The sequence below is a fragment of the Gadus macrocephalus genome, chromosome 15 (genome assembly GCF_031168955.1).
Source record: "Gadus macrocephalus chromosome 15, ASM3116895v1".
NCBI lineage: Eukaryota > Metazoa > Chordata > Actinopteri > Gadiformes > Gadidae > Gadus > Gadus macrocephalus.
The window spans coordinates 23,440,857-23,463,914 of record NC_082396.1 but is presented as its reverse complement, the minus strand read 5'-3'; the positions used below and the strand labels follow the sequence as shown (position 1 = coordinate 23,463,914).

The 23,058-nt window shown below is 42.3% G+C and overlaps 2 long non-coding RNA genes across 2 annotated transcripts; one reads left to right on the top strand and one right to left on the bottom strand.

Annotated features, from left to right (window-relative positions):
• The first annotated feature begins 17,768 nt into the window (after positions 1-17,768).
• LOC132473412 (uncharacterized) lies at positions 17,769-19,108 on the top strand. Its single transcript, XR_009529367.1, has 2 exons — positions 17,769-18,550; positions 18,603-19,108. It is a non-coding gene; the product is annotated as an uncharacterized LOC132473412 (long non-coding RNA).
• A 2,886-nt stretch (positions 19,109-21,994) lies between these two features.
• LOC132473392 (uncharacterized) lies at positions 21,995-22,678 on the bottom strand. Its single transcript, XR_009529361.1, has 2 exons — positions 22,347-22,678; positions 21,995-22,156 (listed from the first exon to the last, which is right to left on the bottom strand). It is a non-coding gene; the product is annotated as an uncharacterized LOC132473392 (long non-coding RNA).
• Between the last annotated feature and the right edge of the window lie 380 nt (positions 22,679-23,058).

The following is a 23,058-nucleotide window of genomic DNA, read 5'->3' as shown; positions in this document are numbered from 1 at the left end:
CTTGGGTCCAGCAGCTATCGCTCCCCACTAACACTGTTAGTGTGGATGGCTTAGTACCTGTGTTAGCATGTAAGGATGGCTTATTTCCTGCAGACAACAAATTCAGTTGATTGGAGATAAAACTCAGTTGGGTCAGCCCAACATTTTATTTTCGTGTTAATGTCTTATATGATTTTAAGCATCGTTATGCAGGCCATTTTGTCACTGAAAAAATAAGACATTTTGAGAAAACAGTTTGTGAATGATTAAGTTACGTTTTTTTCATGAAGTGTGTTTGTCACAACGAAGAGCAGGTGTGTCTGGATGTGTGAGCACCACATGGGAGGTGGGTGAGGTGGACAGTCTCATCATAACACGACTAGCTTCAATAAATCATCACAATGTTTGGGAATGTTGGACTTAGACTTGACTTGGATAAAACCTCAAGAGGAATTCTGCAATGCAATTAAAATATAGATATGTACTTTGTAATATAATTGTACCTTGTGAAGAAATATGCATTTTTTTTTAGGATTAAGCTTTGACAGTGTAATATAAGATTGTCATTGACTTGTTACGTCCATGTGTCAGAACTGATGGCAGTAAAAAAAATTAAAATCCTCCATTTACCCTCAAGACCTATTGAAATCCTGCTCTGCACTCAGAATTCAGATTAATCACACTGCCTTAAACACAGCCACTAGCATATTCACAGACTATATACGTCTTTGAATATGCTCAGTGAAGGGTAAAAACACAATCCAAACTTGTTGATTTGTTAGTTTGCGGGCACTATCGGAGAAAGATATCTAGCCAGGGCAGTTTGTATGAGCTTACATGTGTTGGACAAATCCAGATACCGCTATGGGAGCTAGTGAACAATTGTTTGGAATAGGATGGATGGTCAGATCAACACCAACTCCCAATTTCGGTACGCAACTACACCACCAGAGGGGGTGAGTTGAACAAAAAACAAGTTTTACATCTCGTCTTAGATTGCCAACTAATAAGGGGTCGTAACAAACTGGCCAAATCCTTAAGCATTTTTTGATCAAAATATATGATGCAAAGTATGTCACTGTAGATGAATTGTAGTTATTGTTAGTTCTATGCTCCAAAATATCAACAAACCCGGAAAGCAGGTTGCACAACTATTTAGTTTCTTGATGCCTTCATTTTACTTGTATTCTGAATGATGCATATATGCATTTGCTTCTTCATCCAAAATTAAATGCACTTTTTCCTCGACATTGTATTCCCTTTGCCCCAATTATGTTCCTTTTATTGGGGTCATTACCAAATACTTCCATTCTGCCATAAAAAAAAGACATGGTCTTAATTTTGGACTCCACAGAGTTTTAGATGCAATTAGATCCTCATTTATGTGTCTCACAAAATGAGGGCAATTTCGCTCTCACGCTTGCTTTTTCGCCCGACGAATGACATTCAGCCACTTTCCTATTAGTGCTTCAATGAAACTATCTTTTCAGTCTGAGCTGCTCCTCAGAAGTGGTGAGTAGCTGGAAGTGGGGCCTGGCTCGCCCTTCTAAAGAAATATTTTGGCTGCCCGCCGCTGACATTACAGGATAATGTCTAATTCCCCATGCAACACGATGACTTTTGGCTGTGTTTCCAACAGGCAGATAATAACCACAAGATTATTCAGTGCAGAGGATGACAGTTAACCAGAGTCAGTGCCAAAGTTTGCTGGTACACTGCCAGGAGGAGCGAGAAGCGGAAAATCTAAATGTAAAAAATAAAATATATCTACATATATATATATATTTATTTATTCATATTTATATATATAAAGGGCGGGAGAGTCACGCACACACACACACACACACACACACACACACACACACACACACACACACACACACACACACACACACACACACACACACACACACACACACACACACACACACACACACACACAGGACAGAAACAGAGAGACAAAGGGACTTGAAAGTGCCTCCTGGGAGCCAGAGGGAGGAGAGGGGCACACACAGGGAGCCAGAGGGCGGAGAGGGACATAGGGAGCCAAAGGGAGGAGAGGGGCACAGGGAGCCAGAGGGGCATAGGGAGCCAAAGGGACATAGGGAGCCAGAGGGACTTAGGCAGCCAGACAGACATAGGGAGCCAGAGGGAGGAGAGGGATATAGGGAGCCAGAGGGACATAGGGAGCCAGAGGGACTTAGGCAGCCAGACAGACATAGGGAGCCAGAGGGAGGAGAGGGATATAGGGAGCCAGAGGGACATAGGGAGCCAGAGGGAGGATAGGAGAGGGAGCCAGAGGGAGTCAGATGGAGCCAGAGGGAGCCAGAGGGACATAGGGAAGGCGTGGTATACTGGACAGCAGTGTAAGAGCAAGTGAGCGACACCATGGAAGTAAAAGGGAAAGAGTGGAGAATTGATATTAGTATGTTCATATCCCGACTCTAGCTGGTGTCCTTGTTTGAGGTCTTTGTCCAGTGTAAATTCACCTCTTCAATGTAAAATCATTATATATCAAGTCAGTAACAAATCATTGTTATCTGTATACATACGTTTTCTTAACTTTAGTTCCAAAGATACAAATGATTATTAATAGATAATTAGGGTTGCAACGATACTTGTATTGGTACCAAACCGTCACGGAACAGGCTGGTTGGTTACAGAGGTGGACCGTGGTGCGTAAATGTTGCGTACATAGCGATGCAGAGTTTAAAACTTGAAGTCGGAGTTCCCCCTGCACCGTTTAGCCAAAGTATACTACACCGACTCCGTAATCAGACTCTGTAACTACGGAGACCCCTCAAGCATTCGCAGTTCTCCGTCGGGATGTCAGATACGCAATGCAATTCGCCGCCCGATCATTCTTATATTTTGACTACAAACCATGCAAGTAGTGCTGTTAATAAACTTCCGAAGCTTTTCAAAATCTTATTTGGTGTTTTATTGGTCCTTTATTGGACCTGGATCTCCATCATATTCTCACAGGTCACTATCCTGTTGAATGGTTTGTTCTGTAAAGCACACATAATGATTATGAACCAAGAAACACATCATATTGGACCAATCGTGTCTCCTTAACAGCAGCTTTTTAGTACAGGGTTTCATTTGAATGCTTTTGATTTATTATGATGATTTTAATCTGTTTATTTATTTATAATCTTATCATTCTGTATTTTAGTATTTTATTGTTAAATCCCAGTGTTCCTACAGTTTTTAATCAGCCCTGAAAACTAATGTTTGAACTATGTTTAAAATGTGCTCCAATAATGACATAGTTCTATTCTTATTTTTGATGCTTGATCGAACACATTGTTATCAAAAAGTTAGCATTTGATTTATTTTTGCTAAACCTATAATATAATAAATATTGTGATGGTTGTGTTGGCTGGATGGGCACCAAGTTGTAGAAAGCGTAATATTTAGTCTCAAGTTTCAAATTATGCCTATGCTACAGACACCCACATTACATGATCAACATACACACACACAGAAACAGGCGCACACACACACACACGAGCATACACACGCACCCATGCATGCACGCATGCACACACACTCACACACACACACACACGCACGCACACACACACACACACACACAAGGTTTTTACCAAGGACATTACTCCTCCGTCTCTCATCCCTCTCTTCCTTCTCTTCTCCTCTCCCCTCCCTTTTCTTCTGGTGACCTCATCCAGTTCATCATCTTTGTCTTTTCCCCTGACCTATCTTTCTTCCTTTGTCTCATCGCTTTTTCTGCCTCTGTCACTTGAATCATTTTCTTTGATCTGCCTGATGATATGGAACGAACATGGTCTTCATGTTGAGTGGGGAGTCTGCTGACTTGCAGGCTGACTTGTTCCTCTGCATTGTATCACTGACATGGAGGATGTGGGAAATCACACCGGTGACATAACACAATCATGCATAATATCGGAAGTGAACTGGTTCATTGGTCAGCTACCTGTGACGCCTGTTTGCGTTTTATTACTTGTTTTGACAAAAATAGATCACAGTTTGTCCCATAGGTTCCAAATTCTAAATGTATTCCGTTCACATGACTGTAAACTAAAGGTGCCGCATCTCTCCTGCTCTTTTCTCATATAGAGGGGATTTATTGATTTGAGGGAGGGAGAGAGAACGCTTAGCTTTAGGACCCCTAGGATGCCAGCGCTACTGCATGAGGATTTGAGAAGATTTGAACTAATTGGGTTTATTGAGCAGTTCTTCTCCTTTTAAAATAGTTTGCTTTCTCTCTTAATCGCAATTGACTTGCATTTCTTCCCATTCAGTGGCCACTTCCATTCTGGTGTTTGATTCCCACATAATTCTAAAATCTTATTTACCATGACAGATGGCATTTCTCCAGAGTTCTCATTGCTCAGTGGAGGCAAGAGAGACAGAGGGAGGCCCCTGATGTAGAACACACTGAGCTAAGTCCTCAAATGTGTGCTGTCTCACCAGCTGCTGCTAGGTTCTGAAAACAGTAAAGAAGGTGTTCAGCACTGTGAATCTGTACCTTCTGCTTTGGTTCATGTATTAAAAGTACCGTCCCTCTCTACAAACAAATTTACGGCAAAATTTGCATCCGTTCATATCATCTGCATTCAACTTGCCAGAAAACATAGGCTTCCATTAGCGTTATATACAATGATATAAAATAGCGTAATTATTACAATACATTATAAACTCTCATACCCATTACGCGCAGGATTCACATCTGATGAAGACACTGAATGAAGATGTTTCACAGGTGAACAATTACATCTACTTCTGAACCATGCATTTCACTGTATAGTACAAAGGTGATAACATTCAGCTGGCAAAACAACCAAAGTGCACTACCGTGTCCCGACGGAGAGAATCATCTTCCCAGCGCCAGTGGTATGATGGATAGCTGCAGCTCAAACTGTTTTCAAATCATCTTTAATCGTATCAAAATGTTGCCAAACTTTTGATGTTTTTTCCTGACATTGTGCATCCTTCGAGATTAACGGTCTAGAATGTGCTGTTCTTAGGAAAGCAAATGAAGATGCCTCTGCCAGTAAACAAAGTGGCTGTCAGACAAACAATATGGACATTTCTTGAAAGCAAAACATAACACTGCAAACATAAGACTGATTCAGTCCCTTTAAGAAGGCAACAAATGCTGTGGAATAAGTCATTACCCCCATCCCCACAATGGAACGCCCCGTATTTCACACACACAAGTTACCCCATTCCACTATTAAAGACCAGGTCCACATCGAAGATTGGAGGTCACCCCTAGACTCCAAAGGGAATATGATAAAACGAATGAGGCTTTCACTTTCATCTGTCAGAGTGGTTATAATCATATAAAATAAAGCTTCTTCCGATGTGTGATGCTAACACTGCTGGGGCGGTTTTCAAGTCCAACTTGGCAGCAGGAAGCTCAAGTTATGAACAAATAAGCCCCACTCGTACCATTCCAGAGGAAGAGTCACACACATGATAACATAGCCATATGTGGACAGTCACTCCTATATATGGGCGGTCACCTAAAACAATAAGTAAAGAGGGTGGAAAAGATGCAAGATGCATTTGATCGTAAAACCTGTGACTGGATCACGAGTGAGTACTACCAGATTGCGAGGCCTTGGATGGCCAGTGAACAGCAATAAGTGGTCTCATGGAGGTCTGCTTCATCTGCAGAAATGCGCACGCACACATACTCACACACATTTTGCTCAGTTGCTTTTTTTGTGTTAAGGTGCATTTGAATTGTTGTACAATCGATGTTGATGGACTCTTATTAATAATGTGCAGGCTCCTATTAATTTGAGTTATGACATCAACAAATTGAATTGGTGTAAAAGCTAGAGGGCCCTATTTTAACGGTCTGAAATACAAGTGAGAAGCGCCAAAAGCAAGTAGCTTTTGGGCGGTTCTATGGCAATGTTGCTATTATACCGGCGGATAAATGACTCTTGCGCCCGACGCAAATTTAAAAAAGGTTGGTCCGAAGTACCCTAATTACCTGTAGGTGTGGTTTGGGTGTAACGTGCAATGAACCAATCAGAGCGTCATCTCACATTCACTTTAAAAGCAAGGCGCGCTTGTTCCATGGCAGATTGCTATTATTATGGCGGATTTGTCAGGCGCACGCCAGAAACGTTTCACAGCTGAGGAGACAGATGTGCTCGTCAGAGCCGTGAAAGACCGAGAGCTAACTTTGCATGGGGATGGGGGAAACCCACCCAAATTAGCGTCAGTCAAAGCGGCTTGGGAGGAAATTGCTACAATTGTATCGGAAGCTGGCGTCCGTAGGACATGATTCCAGTGCGCTACAACGATGTCCGAAGAAGAGGTAAGGCCCAGCTTGCAAGCAACAATCGAACACGCCAGCAGAGGACATTGCTGCGTCCACCCTAACTGCTGAAAGCGTTGAGGGTTTTGGGGGCTTTGAAATCGGCCCCCAACCCGATACACCAGCTGTCCAACCCCAAGGTACAGAAATAAAGTTCACATAAATAGAGATGTCTTGTGAAAATCTTTTGAATCATTATTGACATTTAATAAATGTAACACAGCCATAAAATGAATCTAGACAATGTCACGTAGCTTCTCAGGAAGAAGACCCTGGCCTCGGGACCAGTGCGCACAGGGCAGCTGAGGGAGTCGCGCATCCACCAAGGTGCACGAAATCAAGACTCACACGCCATGGAAGCAGCAGCAGCATGAGACCGGAGGTCCATCCCTTCCTGTAGCTCCAGCAAACCGGGTTCGACATACTGGAGCGGGAGCTGTCCGGGATGCGGCAAAATACAAACGCCCGTCTTGACCGGGTGGCGATGTTGCTGCGGCCTCTCGGGCGCATCGCCTCAAGTTTGGAGAGGAGTGCTACAGCAATGGAGCGTTGGCCTCCAAACAAACCACCTCCTCCCCCTGTTTTGCCCCTTCCTCCCCGTTGTGCCCCTTTCTCCCCCCACTCCATCTCTTTCCACCCGCTCCACCAGGAGTACATCCCGCATCGCCACTCCGGACCCTCACGTGTCCAATCCCGCAGAGGCGGGTGTAAAAGGCCTTACAGAGGGAATTTTTGTTCGATTTTTAGGCTAAATCTTGTTTAAATCTTTTCAACTTTTAATTTCTCGTCTGCTTACGAACATTTTGACTTTTTGACAAAGGTTTAATAAAAAATGTCTCAAGGACATACTATACTTTCCGATGTTTTGGGCTCACTTTCACTGAATCACAAGGTTATAAATGCATGATAATAATTTTACAATATAGCTAAACAATAGACCAGAGATGTCATTCGTTTGCTTACCTCACTATATACGATGCAGCTCTTCTGTCAGATGAGCTCTCCTCTCCAGTGCTGCTCTTGGGGCATTTGAGTGTAATGGCATCGGCACATGCAGTTCAGCATCACATCTCCTTAAGTCCTGTAATCTATCCTCATTTACGTCATCGACACATCCATTATTCATGGCAATGTTGTGTAAAACACAAACTGCCACAAAGAATGCTGTGACTTTTTGAGGACCATACTGTAGAGTACCAACTGACCTATCCAAACACCTGAAGTGCATTTTCAGTATTCCGAATGTTCGTTCAATTACACTGTGTGTTTGTGTATGTTTTCTGTTACCAATTCACTCACTGTCGCTGGCATAAGAAATGGGTTCATGAGCCATGTTTTTAACAGATAGCCGTTGTCCCCTAACAGTCACCCATCCAAGGGAGGATTCCCCTCGAATACGGCAGAATTGGAAGAGTTTGCCAATATGAATGGCTTGAGTCAGGGTAATTTGCAAAGACATGATTTATTCCACAATTACCGTCGCAATTCCGGTTTATGTATATAAGTAAGTTTCCTGATGGGGCACGCAGCCTTACATGGTCTATAGCACGCCTGCTTTCTTCTTTCCTGGCTGTCGGGTGTAACAGGGATTTGGATGTATTCCACTGCATGTCTGACTAGACCTGACGTAACTATATGCCAATTTATTGCAGATTTTGAAATGCCTCCAATGGAACTAAGGCCCCGGGTATACGAGGACGCTTGCGGGTAAAAACGACAATACATTTTATCGGAAGTGCCATTCGTTTAGACGGTTGACAGTGTTTTTGGGGCTTAAAAACGTGAAAATCTGAAACCACCCTCTAGAGTGGAAAACTTTAATACACTCCGCCGTAGCGTTTCCATCTATACTGCCAAGACGCAAAACTCTGCTCTCTACACGTTTACATCATATACATGCGCCAGTACAGGGAAATAAACAAACATGTTGGATTATTTCCATCAGTCGGACCTTCAAGCTGCTCTGGCAGCTCTAATAAACTTACAGGAGTCTTGCAACGAAATGTACAGGATATATACAGGTAGTATTGCTGAACGGAGAAGGATCTGTAATCATGTTTTGGTTTTCGCGGCACAGAAAAGAGAAGAAGGAAGATTCTACGCATGCGCTCAGACATGACGGTGTTGTGTGATAGTGTATCACAGTACCACCTAGCCGCCTGGCATGTATACCCAATCGAATTCCACACACTTTTGCGTCACCGTATGCGCGCAGATATACTCCCAAAAACGCTTGTCTAAACGCAGAATAAAAAGTGAAGACGCGACGCCACTTTTGTGTCTTCTGTTCAGAACGTCATCATGTAAACGTAGCCTAAGGGGATGCTGGAACGACCCAGATGCATAGAACTGCAGTGCCGCTGTAACTTTCACTGCAACGAGGAGCATCTGAACAACGCGCCACTGACTTTAGACCAGTTATTTCCTGTTTTGTGGTGGAATTGTTTCCTGAAACTGCAAAATAGCACCAGGGAACGTTTGCGGCAGAACACGCCTCCTCTTCTTACTGAACCGCCCCTTGGGGTGAAAGATCTTTCCCTAATTTACCGACGCGTGCCTGTGGAGGGAAAAGAACGCTCCGTGCCAGTTGAAAACTAGCATGTGTGTGTGTGTGTGTGTGTGTGTGTGTTTTAGGCTTGTGCGTTCATGTTCTTTGTCTATTCCGAGTGTGGCCCAATCCCAATTAAGCACTTCCCAAAACGGTTGTCCCTGTTGTTGATAGAGGGGTAGGGCCTAGAGCAGAGGTGGGCAAAACTTTTTGTGTTTTGAAAGCCGGGCCACCGTAAAAAATAATAATAATAATTGCCATTACATGTAAAACCTTATTTTTTAAAAGGAAAGCAAACAACTCACCCAAGTTTAGTTGTTCATTTAATTTTAATGGGAACACTGTTGGTCACCCTTTTTTGCAAGTGCATCATAGTTGGCTGGTTTTTCACTTGTTGCAATTCAAAGTATAGCTCCCAAGTGTTCACCAGTGAGCTGAGCTCTGTGACGTGATTTATTGATGCTCATCACACTGAAGGTCTGCTCACACACATAGTTCGAGCCATATAACACCAATATCCTCTGTGCCACCAATCAGATTGGTGGCACCAAACTTTGTTTCATTCAGTGAGGCATAAAACTCATCCAGTTTAACAGAGTCAAACTTTTCCTTTAAGACAGAGTCACATTGCAGGTCAACGGGCTCCAACTGCAGATCCTCTGGTGCTTTTTCTTCGTCCAGTGCCATATTTACTTGGATGCAGATGGGCCTCTTTGAGCGTCGACAATTTGGGGAAACCAAATTGACAACTTTATCCAAACCTAGACATTGGAGTGATAAAGTAAATCCTGCTGGTCAGCATCGGTCTCCTCAATGAAATTAATGAATTGGTGATGAGTAAAGCCCCTCACTTCAAGTTTTATGATGACCTTCACTACGTGATCAAAACGCGAAACTGTCTTGCACAGGGATTCCTAGTGGATAAAACAGTGTGGGAAAATTACCTCCAAACCAGGCCTCTCTTCTCTCACTTTTTCCTGAATTCTTTTTAGCAATCCAATGTTTTTCCCTGTTTAATTTGGGAATCCATCTGTCGTGACATTTACGAGTTTGCTCCAAGGCAGTCTCTCCATTACCCCAGACACGCTGGCATACAAGTCCACTCCTCGCATTGGGCCCTTAATGGAATCCATGGATAAAAACAGTCGTCCTGTATTCCTCTGTGATTTCAAATTGGTCATTAATCCCTCTGATAAAGATTAAGAGTTGGGCAGTGTCTTTCATATCATTACTCTTGGCCAGGGCTAAGGAATAGAACTTAAAAGACTTCGTTTTCTTGTTCAACCAACTGGCCAAGTCCTCGTCAATTAGCTCTACACGGTGAGTGACTGTTCTGCGCGAGGTTTTCAAATTTGCTTGTTATCGCCGGACATAGAATACCAGCAGTCTCTATCATTCAGTCCTTCAGAACTTTGCTAACTTGTACATAACTTGCCTTTGTGCATGATTCCTGAATGGTGGACTGTTGCGTAAAAATGCTCGGCTGATCCTGTTAACTAGCAGCCAACTTCATGGCAGTTGTGGCCCTGTCTTGAGACGACAATTTGCTGGCATAGTTAGCATGCCCGGTGGAAAAGTGGCGGCTGATGTTATGTTCCTTGAGTACGGCAATACTCTCTTTACAGATCAAACATACGGCCTTTGATCGAACCTCAGTAAAGAAATATTTTGTTGTCCACTCTTTGTTAAAAACCCCACACTTGCTGTCGACTTTTCGTTTCTTTTGACTGCTCATTTTGTCAATAAGCTCATCTCGGGTATCAGTGCAGTGGAGAGCGAAATTATGGACTGTCAATAGGGGGTTATACGTGCAGTGCGCCATCTAGTGGTTACAGCCATAAAGTTTTCTATGGCAAGAAATATATAGAGTAGCCTATAACTTAATTACACATTTTTTTTCTAAATGCTTGGCGGCCCAGATTAAAGTGCGTGGCGGGACAGGAGGTTGTGGATAGAGGGGTAGGGCCAAAAGGTTGTGGATAGAGGGGTAGGACCAGTGTTGGGGTAGTTACTTAAAAAAAAGTAATTAGTAGTTACTAGTTACTTCTGTACATTTTAATGAGATTACTTTACTAGTTACTGCATTTGAAAAGTAACTTTTACTTTCCCGTTTCTTAATTTACTGTAGATACATGGACAAACATCATAGCCCGATCATCTATTAGTGTTTATTGTATAAATCTATACAAAATAAAATATAAAACCATATGAAAGATCAATATCCCTGTCTGCACAAAGAAATGCCTCACTGTAAAATCCACAAACAACAGAACAAAGTAGGCTATGGTGAGGTCAATCAGTAGCAACACACAAGTTTCAAAACACAGGCTTTGGGAAACATGCGAACAAAAATTTAGTAGTCAATGAAAAATATGAAAAGGTCACTTTATCCCATACAATTAAAACAGAAATGCACTTGAGCGGCAGTGACACATCAGGGGCCGTATTCACAAAGGATCTTAGGGCTAAAAGTAGGTCCTAACTGGCGAATTTAGGAGTAACTCCTAAAAATAATGGGCGTGTCACTCTTAAATTTAGGACTCCTAACTTTTTTCACTAAGAGCAATTCACAAAGTATTTTAGGACTAAAAGTAGCACCTAAGTCTAGGAGAGCTTAAAAGTCCTCAAGAGGACTCCTAACTCAGTAAGACCTATTCACAAAGAATCTTAAAATGCCTGCGAGACGAAATGTTAGGGTATTCAACTTATTGTGGAGTTAATGCGCGATGCAATAGCATCCCCGACTAACAGGAATAATACGATTAGTCCCGAAATAAAATGTTATAAAAAATTATAAGTTATAAAAAAATATATATAATTTATAAAAAATAAAAATAATTGCGCCATCAAAAGACGAGGACGTGTTCGTCAATAGGAAGAAAGTGCATTCCATCAACACGCAGGTTGTTTTTGATGCAAATTTTAACATAGCCTACTGGATGTTGTTGCAAAGTGGCCTGGATCTTCAGCTACCCATGATTCGCGCATTTTAATGGTGAGCGGTCTGAGGCAGCTTTTTGAGATGTACCAGTTGGGTGTCACTTGCTGGGTGACAGTGACTATCCATGCAAGACGTGGCTCTAGACACCCGTCCCTACCTCAATCCACAACCGGGAGCACAGTTAAAGTGTAACATGTAAGTGATTACGCATATTACGCTTAGTCCTATGCGTAAAACACATCGTATTGGCTCTTTGCGAGCACACAAACATACACGAAATGTTGTGGAGAGAGGAATTGGGCAGATGAAACGTCGGTTTCATGTCCTCCACGGCGAAATACGCCTCACCCCAGAGAGGGCAAGCACAGTAATCACTGTATGTGCCATTCTACACAACCTCTGCAAGCGGAGGAACATTCCACAGCCAGACGATGATGATGATGATGATGATGATGATGGCGATCAACATTACAAGGAATTTGGCCGTGTGGAACCGAGTGGACAGGCATTTAGGGATCACTTTGAAAACACATTTTAGGTAAACACCTTGGCACAAATCAGTCAACACTTGGGTAGTTCGTAACATTTATTTTCTTTTAGATTTTACGTATTTTTATTGTTTGCTTTTCTCTCTCTCTTGAACGTGCAGGCTACAACGTCATTATCGTGGTCTGCACAAAATTGTCATCATGCGTGTATTCTGCTAACTGCACTATAACTACAGGAATTCATTTCTAGCCTAGGCTATTTCCTTGTTTTTCGGTGATTCAGTGGGCTCGTCTGAACAACCAATCACCGAACTGACCGCTTCTAAACTCGTGCACGAGAATTGACGTAATCCATAGCAACGGCGCGTCACTCTTAGTTCACTCTTTGTGATTTATCCTTAGTAAGAGTAGGTCTCAGCGGCTTTGTGAATAACTTTTAAGAAAAAACTCCTACGTAAAATGTTTTAGCGCGAGTTAGGAGCACTCCTAGCGGTAAGATAAAATGCTTTGTGAATACGGCCCCTGGTCAACATAAAGTTCTTTATTTGAATGTTTGCACAAGAAAGGTAATTTCACTGAAAAATGTCGGTGCTTAAAGTGCTTCACTGAGCTGAAATCTAACTAAAAACATCTCAAGATAAATGAAATAAAAAGAAAATCTAAATTAAAAGTGCAAGTGTTTTAAACTGAAACTTCAAACTGAACATCTCATGGCTCTATGTCTTATGGACTATCCTCAATTGCAGTCACATGCCGTGAAACACGCTGTGAAAAATCATTAAATATTATCATAAATAAATATCGTAAATATCATCAAGATTTAATTAATAATAATGACCAAGTCAAAACATATGAGTATATTAATATTATAGGCTACATGACTCAGGGCATCAGCTAATCAGATGGTCTGCATTTATAACTACTACAGTCATTAGTTACCCACACAGCCCGACACAAAATACAGAAGTTAGCCTAACACACACAACTATCAACCATTGATTTATTATTTATTATTTTTAACAGTCTCATGTTCCTATGCCTACAGGAAAATCATATGTTACCAAAGCAGTCTTCCACCTCCCCCTCTTCCAAAACAGAGCCACATACAATGTCATCATCTGGTAATCTCATGCTAACGTTAACGTTACAGCGTCACTAATGACAGATATGAAAACATTTTCATAATGTTAACGTCCACTGACTTTTATAACGTTACGTTAGGTCTTCAGTTCAGATAAACAACTTACTTTAACGTTACCACACACACACACACACACACACACACACACACACACGATAAATAAGTTCATACACAACATACCATTTATGACCGGGGACAGGTCACCCAAAACGGGGATGTCTGGTCACACTCCTCCACATCCACTCTCTCTGTCTAAACTGTGTGTTCACACCAAACCCGACGGGGCGACAGGATCCCATACAAAGTGAACGTATAGACGCGTATCGGGCGAATTTTTTGCGAGAGAAAACCGGCGACAAGTTTTGATTTATCGCGCAACACTTTCGCCGTGCAGCATGCACAGGCGAGCGCGTTCACGAGGATTTGTGGTGCAACAAATTCGCTCGAGTTGAAATATTTGAACTTTGACGCAAATTTCGCGTGATGACAGCCAATCCGCGTTCAACAGTGTGGCCACTGAGTCACATGTGTAACGTAACAGCCAATCAGCGTTCAACCGTCAAACTCAGTGCAGTTCAGTCCGGGGTGAACTGCAGCATGGAGGATAAAGTGAATGTTACCGTTTGCGACTCTATATATACCGTTTGCAGCTCTATATATAATATAATAGTATATAATATAATATTTGTATATATAATATCACGAAGACATGCAATGGTGGTTATCTTGGAGGTTTTTTCTTTTTGAACAGCTGGTTGCACCGGTGCGACCTCTGATTTTTTTTAGTCGCACCATTGAGAAATTAGGTTGCATGTGCGACCAAATTGGTCGCACTTTAGAGCCCTGCACATGCTGTTACTTTATGTGGTCCAAAGGCTGAATGAACCTGGGGCCGTATTCACAAAGGATTTTAGGGCTAAAAGTAGGTCCTAACTGGCGAATTTAGGAGTAACTCCTAAAAATAATGGGCGTGTCACTCTTAAATTTAGGACTCCTAACTTTTTTCACTAAGAGCAATTCACAAAGTATTTTAGGCCTAAAAGTAGCACCTAAGTCTAGGAGAGCTTAAAAGTCCTCAAGAGGACTCCTAACTCAGTAAGACCTATTCACAAAGAATCGTAAATGCCTGCGAGACGAAATGTTAGGGTATTAAACTTGTTGTGGAGTTAATCGCAATGCAATAACATCCCCGACTAACAGGAATAATCAGATTAGTCCCGAAATAAAATGTTTGGCCACACTACGTTATTTAGCAACAGGGGAAATGCAACTTTGCAATGCCGACGATTTAAATATATCGCAACCATCAGTCAGCCGTGCCATAAACTTTCTTTTGGACATTCAACAATTACACAGGATCAAAGCAAACTTCATGGCAATTGCAGGTATGCCCGGTGTGGTCGGTGCTATTGACGGGACGCACATAAAAATAATTGCGCCATCAAAAGACGAGGACGTGTTCGTCAATAGGAAGAAAGTGCATTCCATCAACACGCAGGTTGTTTTTGATGCAAATTTTAACATAGCCTACTGGATGTTGTTGCAAAGTGGCCTGGATCTTCAGCTACCCATGTTTCGCGCATTTTAATGGAGAGCGGTCTGAGGCATCTTTTTGAGATGTACCAGTTGGGTGTCACTTGCTGGGAGACAGTGACTATCCATGCAAGACGTGGCTCTAGACACCCTACCTCAATCCACAACCGGGAGCACAGTTAAAGTATAACATGTAAGTGATTACGCAGATTACGCTTAGTCCTATGTGTAAAACACATCGTATTGGCTCTTTGACGCCTTTTATTTGTTGAATCCATATTTATTATTGTTTACTGATTTCTTGCATATATGCTAGAGCACACAAACACGAAATGTTGTGGAGAGAGGAATTGGGCAGATGAAACGTCGGTTCATGTCCTCCACGGCGAAATACGCCTCACCCCAGAGAGGGCAAGCACAGTCATTACTGTATGTGCCATTCTACACAACCTCTGCAAGCGGAGGAACATTCCACAGCCAGACGATGATGATGATGATGGCGATCAACATGACAATGAATTTGGCTGTGTGGAACCGAGTGGACTGGCATTTAGGGATCACTTTGAAAACACATTTTAGGTAAACAACTTGGCACAAATCAGTCAACACTTGTGTAGTTCATAACATTTATTTTCTTTTAAATTTTACGTATTTTTATTGTTTGCTTTCTCTCTCTCTTGAATGTGCAGGCTACAACGTCATTATTGTGGTCTGCACAAAATTGTCATCATGCGTGTATTCTGCTAACTGCACTATAACTACTTAATAGGAATTCATTTCTAGCCTAGGCTATTTCCTTGTTTTTCGGTGATTCAGTGGGCTCGTCTGAACAACCAATCACCGAACTGACTGCTTCTAAACTCGTGCATGAGAATTGACGTAATCCATAGCAACGGCGCGTCACTCTTAGTTCACTCTTTGTGATTTATCCTTAGTAAGAGTAGGTCTCAGCGGCTTTGTGAATAACTTTTAAGAAAAAACTCCTACGTAAAATAATGTTTTAGCACGAGATAGGAGCGGTAAGATAAAATGCTTTGTGAATACGGCCCCAGAACTTTACACGCAGGCAAACACGGCTTGGGTAACGCAGGAAAGCGCGTTACTATAGACTAGTAAAGCAGTGTAGTTACCGATATTTTAAATGTAATGCGTTGCTTAACTAGGCTACCCAAAAAAGTAATATCCTTACTTTGACATCATGGTTACCACCAGCTGCACGCTCAGTAACAGTTACACACACAATCGGAACACAAGGTGCTCCCTCGTCTTATGCTACTTCTCCAGCTATAAGTTAGTCTCGGAAAACATCGTTGTTTTACCGTACTTCAAGCAACCATAAAGAGGAAACTTGGACATGTCTGCGTGGTTTGTTGGGGAGAGGAGTTATCTGTCGACCCCGGCAAGGCGCTGTGGGTAGGGTAGGGGGCAGCACACCTACAATTCCTAAATAAATGAATTCAATGGGCTCAAAAATATCGAACACATTGTATCAAAATTAGTACATAATATTTTTGTTTCAATCATTGCAATGGCCTACATATAAAGAAAATGCTGCCTAAATTAGTTATTTGTGTAAAACATTTTTAGATGAATCAGCCTTAAAGATGAACTGAACTGAAATAATCAACATCGATAACGTGTTAGTTATGACTATTATAAAAAAAGGACACATTTCTTTTTTTTAAAAATCAATATTTAGTTGGTTTTTTTTGCTACAAAAGAAAATGTGTCTTCTAGCATCAGAGAGCCGATGACGTCAATGGCATGGTACGACTAGGTCGTTGCTGCAGACACGCGAAAGTCTTCTACACTCCACGGCGGAAAATAGTGATTTTAATGAGGCTGGTTACGCGTTTGAGCCTGTGAGGGACATGCCTGTAGTGCCCGACTGCCACCCGGTGGAGAGGGATCAATTTCAGGCTCCAGCTCCACCTTCGGATCGTGTGGGTGTGACTGGTGTGCGTGTGGGTGCTGCCGGAGCATGGACACTGCCATTGAATCGTCTGCTAACGAGAGGTCCCGGTCAACCTTGACCATCTAATGGTGGGATTAGGTGGCATAACCATGCATAGGGCATTTCGGATGCTGTGCGGCGAGAGAGGTTTTGGAAGTGGCCATGCTCTCTCTAAGGGACGTCCGAGAGGAGACACTGGAGCGCCCCATAAATAGCAACCTAGTAACGAGGCGAAAATGATCATTCCCCCTCAGTTTTCCTTTGATGCGATTCAGGAATATCTCCGTAAAGACAGATTCATTGCGGAAACGCAACGAGTTGTACAATCTCTGTAGTAGGCCTACCTTCAAGGGGCTGGTTCTCCACAAAAAAAAGTGGAGCGCATCAAGCCTGCGCGCATCCAGCCTGCGTGCTGTATGAAAACATTCAAGTCGAGGAGGATATAGTAGTTGTTTAACCTTTTAGATTGAGTCGAAATACTTTTAATGTACAGTTAGTAATTAAATAGACCCAGGTGCTGTATTTAAAGCTTAAAAAAGAATACAAAAAAACCGCATAGGTCCGGTTTTAATTGAAACCACCCTGGGACCATGGACCTATTAAAGAACAAGGGTTATTATCTGCCTAATAACGTGGTTATTAAAGACATGGTTTCACAAGAAAATCGACGGGACCTGAAAGACATGTTAGATGCACTTTGGGAGATACACCCACCGATGAGCATAGATGCGAGGCGGATTCACGAGTGTCACGTTTACTTTAGGTGGATGTTGGCGGTTTACTTTCTGGTGGATGTTGATGGATATTACACAGATAGATATTGCACAGATACATTTTACTATGAAACTTCTTCTTTGAGTTTAAAGGCCCACTATGCAACTTTTTTAGCCAAAATTACATTAAGTATGCAGGTTGAGAGTTATGCTGATGGTTCTGCATCCATTTCTGGGTCGATTGGTGGGTGTGTCATTTACCCATGTCGCCTCTCCAGTGAAAAAGCGCATATGCAACTTGCTCTGTTCGGACTGACACAATCCGGATGTGACGCAGCGGAAGTATCATCGAAAATGTAGTCAGATTGTAGTTTCGAAAATGCTTTACGGCACAGACACACACCCAAACATGGCACCGGCTAGATATAAACAGCCAGTTGCGAGGCAATTGTTGCATTCATCATGGATCAATCGACTGATAAGGGACCCAAGAGGCGACCGTCGCTGGAACAAAAGAAGAATGGACCAGAAAAGAGATCAGACACGAGTGAAAGGGGAACTATGCAACTTTTTTGGCTTGATTTACCTTAATATAACAGGCTAAGAGTCATTGCGATGGTTCTATTATACATTTTTGTTCGATTGTTCGTTGTTTCGACTCACCCTTGCGCATCTTGGCGGAGAAAAGGAATATGTTTCTGCCGGCGACCCGCCGCCCACTCTCGCGGGAGTCTTGGGTCTCGCGAAGTAACGAATTGCTTTACGGCACAGACCCCCAAACACGGAACCGGCTCGATATAAACACAAGTCACTAAGGGATTGTTATATTCATCATAGATCAGCCGACTAAAAAGAGACAGAGAAACCCAATGTCGGAGGAACAGAAGAAGAGAAAAGGGAGACTGACCGGCAGAGAGGCCAGACACGAGTAAACGTTGGGCAAGCTGTTCAGGAATAGCGTGAACTGAAAGAAAAAGAAGACTGCAAATCAGACGCCGACTCGGCCGTGTTGCTTTTGAAATTGAAAGTACCCTTGGGTGGCCTTTGTCTTCGTGGTATTCTTGATGTTGATAGTCTCTGTACAAATGTGTTTGCTCAACCATTTTGTTGTGAGCCCTGTAAAAATTGTTTTCTCGACCATTTTGTTGTGAGTCCTGTATGTTTCTAGCTTGCTTGGTTGCAACCATATAAACACCTTTGTTTCCATGGGTGTTTTGCTGTTCGTCTGTCTCGTCCCCCAGATACAGACTGAATCCCCGAATCCAGGTTCTTGTTTATTTAGATTATTATGTTGGCCAAACCTCTTACACTGATTGTTCTGTTCAACCTAAGATAAAACAATTATAATCTAGGATATAAATTCTCCCCGTCAACTATAAAAAAGGATGGATTTATGTTTATTGCAATACAAATACACCCTTTTAAAAATGTATAACCTTGCCTACACTTTATGAACATCTACTTCGGACATGGCTCCACGCATTCGCCAGCTTCTTTGAAAACAAATGCACATGGCTCGCGTAGAAGTGCATGGGGAAGGGTCGTCAACGAGTTGTTACGACAGTATTGTGAAATATCTACTACGAAGCTGTAGGGGGCGCTGTGTAGAGAAATGTGCGTGCCAAAACCAAGAAAACAGCGAAGAAATGCCCAAAGTTGCATAGTGGGCCTTTAACTCTCTCTGCATCAGCAATCGGCTGGTCGGCGAACATCAGGGTGAGTAGAAAGGGACATTTGTGGAACTTCTGTTTACAGACCCGCCGTGGTTTAATTAGCTTGGAAACATAGATCTGTGATATCGTCGGAGTAATAGTTTATACAATTTATGGTCGGAGTGCTAGCTTATGGAGATTGACATGACAGGGGCTGGTTTCCTATGCAAAGGTAGCCTGTGGAAATGTATGATTACCCCAGCTGCCTTGGCCCTATATAATTCATTACTGCAGCCAGGGGCAATGCAATAAGATGATCCTCCTGTAGACCTGGTTGTTTGCTTTTCCGTAGCCATTTCAGTGAGCCTCAGAGCCTGACTCATTACCTGCTATAGCTAGTAGAGCCACAGAGTACGAGTAGGTTACCATGCCAGTGACGTAGCTGATTGTTGAAATCCAACATGGTAACGCTTTCACCATACAATTGAATCCCTTTTAGCAAGTCCAGCCATTTTTTTGTTATTGTACCAATGAGAAGGCAGACAATACATCTGTTATATCAACTAAACTTCAAATTTCAGTTCAGTTCATCTTTAATGTTTATAAGCCCATTAATATCTCTCTCTCTCGTCTGAGCTGCTCAGTTTTATATTGCCCCTTTTTTGTAATTTTGAAGATTGTTTTTGCAGTTTGTGCTTTGTCTGAATAAAATGTTTTATTTCAACTCAATTCTGATTAATCACCAACATGAAAATATAAAATATTTTGATGGAAACCACCTGGGAAGTTAACCAAGAATGATATATAGTTTGCAGGGATTGTACTGAAAACGATAGTTATGTTATTATAACTCTAGTTCTATGATATCGCCTTATGGGCTGAAAATTTCAAACTATGCACCAATCAGCGTGGGCACCGCCCACATTTCCCACGGTATCGTGTCTATATAAGGCGGTGTATACCGTCGCTCATCCTCCACACTTTCTTTCAGCATTTGGAGGGTACAGCAGGTGGGAAACTAGACGGCTACGCCTACCATCATAGAACTAGAGTTATAATAACATAACTATCGTTCTATTTCATGTAGGCTACGCCGTCTAGGCTTCGCTTTATGGGCTAAGGTGAAGCTGCGAGCGGAGCCCGATCAATGTACTCCTGCTGGACCCCAGTCAAAACGACTTAAGTCACCAGAGCACGTTAAGACTCAAAAAGCCAAGGAAGCGTAAAACACAACAGCTTAATAAAAAACGAATTCCTCCTAGATCAGGGGTTTTCAAAGTGTGAGAGAGTGAGCCCCCCCTCAGAGAAAAAAATTCAGCTGAGCCCCCCCCAATTTTTTTCTAAATACCTGTTTTGAAAGCTATTTTAATTATTTTACAAATTTCAAACATCTCCGATCATAATTTTAAAACATTTGGAACATATTTTTGAAACATTTGAAACAAATATTTTAACATATTTTTTAAACATATTTCTGAAACATTACAACATCTTTTTACGTTTTTAAACAACACAATTTAACAACTTTATCTAAGCATGTTTTAGCTAAACCTTTTTTAAATACATTTGAAGTACATTTCAGTCCAGAGATTGGGACTCTCTAAATTGACGCCACTTCGACCTGGGCGGGGCTTTACGTCCTACGTCACTCACTATGGGTGTGCATGTGTGAGCGTAGCCGTCACTCGCAATGGGTGTGCATGTGAGAAAGCTGGTAATAACGGTTCTGATGATAGCGTCTATGGGTTGGTAATAACGGTTCTGATGATTTTTCTGATGGAAAAGTGGTCTTTTATTTCCATAATCTTTGTTCTGTGAACGCATAAATCCGTTTGTTAGTTAGCAGTTAAACAAAATGCGATCTCTTTGTGCGCGTAGCCGTCACTCGCGATGGGTGTGCATGTGAGAAACCTTTTGGCTTTTAGCGTCTATGGGTTGGTAATAACGGTTCTGATGATAGCGTCTATGGGTTGGTAATAACTGTTCCGATGATTTTTCTGATGGAAAAGTGGTCTTTTATTTCCATAATCTTTGTGCAGTGAACGCATACATCCGTTTGTTAGTTAGCAGTTAAACAAAATGCAATCTCTTTGTTTACAGTTACCAACGACCAACGTTTAAAGACTGCTGATTGGGGGTTCGATTCCCAAGTGATGCAAGGTTTTTTCTTTCATTTTGGACTGCACACACATCGCGAGTGACGGATACTCGCACAATGTACACACATCACTGTCTTTACAATTTCTAGGCAACCGAAGTTTAAAGATTGTCAAGTGGTTAACTCTTGAATCACATGTACTAAGACCTGATGGGTTAGTGGTCAGAGAACAACTCATTAACACAGGAATAAGGGGTTTGATTCCTTAATGAAGCTAGCTTTTTTCTTTCATATTGGACTGGATGTTTGCATGCCATTTTGCGTAACTTTTAGTTTATTATGAAGAAATGTTACTGGGGTTAAGGTTAGGGTAACGGTAAGGGTAAGACACTAAGTGTTTTGGCAACACAATATTTCTTACAATAACACAAAGTCCAAAGTTTTGATGACTCCAGTAGGAAACTTAAGATACCTAGAGAAATGCGTGAGTGCTCACAAAACATCAACAAGTCAGCAGTGTGGTACAGGGTGATCATTTCTGATATACAGTACAAAAGCTGAAACTATTAGCCAGGAGTGGGAAAGATGCAGACGCAGACGTGGGAAGCAATAAGACACACCAGCCTGTTGCAAAATGGTTTAATATAAATATTTAGGGTTAGCTAGGGATTTTTTTGCCGAGCTCCATGGCATCCTCAGGATTTTGGGTGCAGGTAAGCAGAAGAGCTGTGGCCCAGTGTCTCGCCAGTGTCCCCGCAATGTTGAATTAGGGGCGACAAGGGAGCTGTACAAATAAAACATGTAAAAGAGGACAGTAAATTATAATGAGCAGAAGGAACCCTGGAGTGGAAGGCAAGTATTAAGCATGCAGGGGTCAGGTATGGTGGAGAACAGAGTCATTGCCGTTTTGACATGTTTGCATTTTAACAAATAGTATAAGCAATTATTATAAGCAAAAACATAACATACTGTACCTTGGGTCCATTTTCGTTTTCTGGACAGTTTTGACTTGTGCTTTCTAACTGGCAGTGCCCTTAGATCATTTTTTTTCAACATAACAATGTCATCCAGTTTATTAACCATCAGTCCATTGTCTCTCTTGCACAGTTGTTCAATTGTTTTTGTCATATTGTCCAGAGCTACAGTAATTTTTTGTAAAGTCTCCAAATCATCACACAAATACGAGTCATCCGTTAACTTCTTCAGTTTTTCTCTCATTGCAACCTGTGCCGATTTGATCCTTAATCTGTCTACCATGATTTCTCCTCTGCATCCACCTTGCACCATCCTCTCTCCTCCATCCAGCATCCTCTCTCCTCCTCCATCTAGCATCCTCTCTCCTCCTCCTCCATCCAGCATCCTCTCTCCTCCTCCTCCATCCAGCATCCTCTCCCCTCCTCCATCCAGAATCCTCTCCCCTCCTCCATCCAGCATCCTCTCCCCTCCTCCATCCAGCATCCTCTCCCCTCCTCCATCCAGCATCCTCTCCCCTCCTCCATCCAGGATCCTCTCTCCTCCTCCTCCTCCGTCCAGGATCCTCTCTCCTCCTCCTCCATCCAGCATCCTCTCCTCCTCCATCCAGCATCCTCTCCCCTCCTCCATCCAGGATCCTCTCTCCTCCTCCTCCATCCAGGATCCTCTCTCCTCCTCCTCCATCCAGCATCCTCTCCCCTCCTCCATCTAGCA